The 3,019-nt window shown below is 40.2% G+C and overlaps 1 pseudogene; it reads right to left on the bottom strand.

The window, feature by feature from the left end:
• Positions 1–1,307: 1,307 nt before the first annotated feature.
• Positions 1,308–2,558, bottom strand: LOC145466730 (adenosine receptor A2b-like; annotated as a pseudogene).
• Between the last annotated feature and the right edge of the window lie 461 nt (positions 2,559–3,019).

Below are 3,019 nucleotides of genomic sequence, written 5' to 3'. Positions count from 1 at the left end.
GCTGAACAATTACATGCTCAAAATTGATCATTTTTTGAGTTTCTGATCCAAGAAAAACAAATCCTCTTTTTCTTTTATGGTTAATTATTGTAATCAGGAGCTCCTCTTTTAGACTTGGCTAGATCTATGAATTAAGCTCACAAGTCTGAAAAATGCTTTACGGAGACTTTCTGAAGGGCTGACGTCATTCACATCACCTGACTCCTCATTTACGCTTTTCATATATGTGGTTTTTTTGATTTGTAATTCGTCCTCGTCCGCATTGACATAAAAGTTTCCCGTTGAGTTCAAGCGCGCCTGTTTTCGTAGCTTCGGTACCATTAATTTTGGCAAATTCAGGAGCGAGTTCCTGTTTTGAGTTTAATTACAACGGCGCCTCTAAGTAAATTCCGCAAACTTCGCAGTCACGTCTACCTGTCTTATGTGCAAATGGCAGTTGTGAAGTTTTCTCATAGCGTATGAGAACATTTTGGAGACACTGCCAAAACGGTATTTTGTATGCGAAGTTTTGACAAATGTTTTGAAATGTTAAATTGACGGTGGATTGTTGACACGATCCCAGTTTACTGAGTGTCAGAATTGCTCGGTGATATCAACGTGAGTGCTTGCGTGGTAGCTAGCACCTGCTGCATCAACGTCGTCACAGCGTCATCTCGTTATGTTTACAGGAATATGTCATTGTTACCTAGCAACCTTTTATGACGGAGACGAAAAGCCAGCAGGCTATTAGAATGATGGTTATTTTATTTCTTTCAGGCTATCGACGACTACCAAACAAACTTAAAATCATAAATAAAGTGCACGGATATGGAAGAGAGAACAATTTAAAAAACTAATACTCTCCTTATGTTTAGCGTCTTGCTTAGAAATCTAAAAGGTCAGCTATTTTTTTGTTCAGGTCTGAATTTACAATGCACCAGAATGTTTCGAGACGCAGAAACAATGCGACAGTTAAATATATTGATAGTTTTGCTAGAATGACAATCTAACTCCAACCTTACTTTCGTCTCTACACTCAGGAATGAATTAAAACACACCCAGCGCCGGTAGCATTGTATCTTGCAATTTACTTCTTACCGCCCTACGTGGACTGAAATGTAGGCAATACACACTTCTATCTTCGCTTGTGTTTCTTTCCTGGCATTTTATTGTATAATATTCCTTCCTAACCAAGCTCTATATTGTCTGTAATACCAAACAAGAAATGAAGTAAATCCGTAGACTGATATGACTGATATGCTTTGTTTTTTAATCTTTTTGTTTGGTGCTGCAGACCGCGGACACAACTTCCTATTCTAATTCTCTCTGTCTGGCATCCATGTGTTTTTCCATTTACGGTTTATCTGGTTTGTCAGTCTATTTGCAGCACCTCGTGCTTTAATCAGCTATGGATTGCACTTTAAGAGTCTTTTAAAACTATTTCTAAAGTTCTCATTTCTCCAACAATAGATCAGAGGATTCCAACAGGCGTTCAAACTTGCAACCAAATAAACTGCGTGCATTTTGTGTGCTGCGGTCGGTGATGAGGTGAGAAAGCGGACGCACAGTACAACCAATAACGGGATGAAACTAACAAGACAGACCCCTACCACAATGGCCGCAGTACAAGCTCCTTTCATTTCACGCTTCACGGTGAGTTCTCCTTGCAAGTTGTTTTCTTCCCGAATTTGTCTCCGCTGATTCCAAGCAACTTTGAAAATATAACTGTACGATATCATAATAATCACAATGGGCATGACCAGTAATGATACCACCAAGAAAACAAGGTATGATCTGACGGATGTTGACTGTAAACGGAAGGGCTCGTGATGACGATGGAAGCACGGAGTCAACGCCTGTAAAAAACTCCTTAAACACTTGCAGCCCCTCTGACTTCAACGCCTGGGGAAAGATCAATGCAACAGCAATTCCCCAAAGCCACACTACGACGGAAGCAATCGTTGCTCGGCGATTAGTCACTATCATTTGATACCTCAAGGCGAATTTGATGGCGATGAAGCGTTCCACACTGATTAAAGCGAGATGCAGAATAATTATGGCGTTGAAAGTCAGGCTGACTGTTGAAGCGAAGCTGCATAATACGCGCGGCGGTGGTGTCTTTCCGACAATTGTGTTCGCAATATTTAAAATGAAAGAAACCGTCATAAAAATGTCCGCCACTGACAAACTCACCAGAATGGCGTTAGAAGCACTCCGCAGACTTGAAAATTTATAAAACGCTCTGATCACAAGAGAATTGCCAAAAACAGTGGCAACTGTCAAAAGAACGTGGATGGTGATAATAATGGCTTTCAGGTCAGTCGGTTCTTCTTTGCGACCATCATCATCATGATTTGAAGGACCCATTTTACAACAGAAACGTTTTTTTCATAAACTGCTGGGGTTACGGCTTCCAAGTTAAAAAATGTTTGTTGAGGACTCACGGACATAGAAGACACGGAAGCATTCGTGACTACAGCGCATGTCGAGGATCCGTTAGGTTGCACATTGCTGCTGAGAATAAGGTCAGCAGTTCGTAAGCTTGGTTATTGGTAATGAAGTTCTCGTGGATTAGTTTATAAAGCCTCTTTTTTAAATGAAGATGAACTATCATGAACCGGAAAAAGCTAAGTTCGAGTGGTTGAACCGCATAATTTTCCTTACTTATGCATTCAGGTAACAACTCTTATGTTTAATCAAATGTTTAAATAAATAACGGTTAACAGCTCTTGTTGCTGAGACGGGGACCTTTTAATTGCAATAGGTTTGACAAATAAGCCAGCATAAATTTTTAATTTCACTCGTGTGCCATCTGTCACTGTATTGAGAACTCCAGGTCATCTTTAGTGCACCTGCTAATTAGTTGGTTAATGCGTTGTCTTAATAGAGAGTAAAATAGTTCAACGTTGTTGACCTGAAATGGTTTGCTCGTCCGTTATCTTCACAACTAAAATTTTGTGGCCAGTGTTTTATCTTCCGCGTGAACCCATAGTTCACTTACAAGCGGTCTAGACACTACTGAGTCACTGTTATATTCTAG

This window comes from Orbicella franksi, chromosome 13 (assembly GCF_964199315.1).
Source record: "Orbicella franksi chromosome 13, jaOrbFran1.1, whole genome shotgun sequence".
NCBI lineage: Eukaryota > Metazoa > Cnidaria > Anthozoa > Scleractinia > Merulinidae > Orbicella > Orbicella franksi.
Note: the sequence above shows the minus strand (reverse complement) of the source record. Positions and strands in the feature narration are given on the sequence as shown.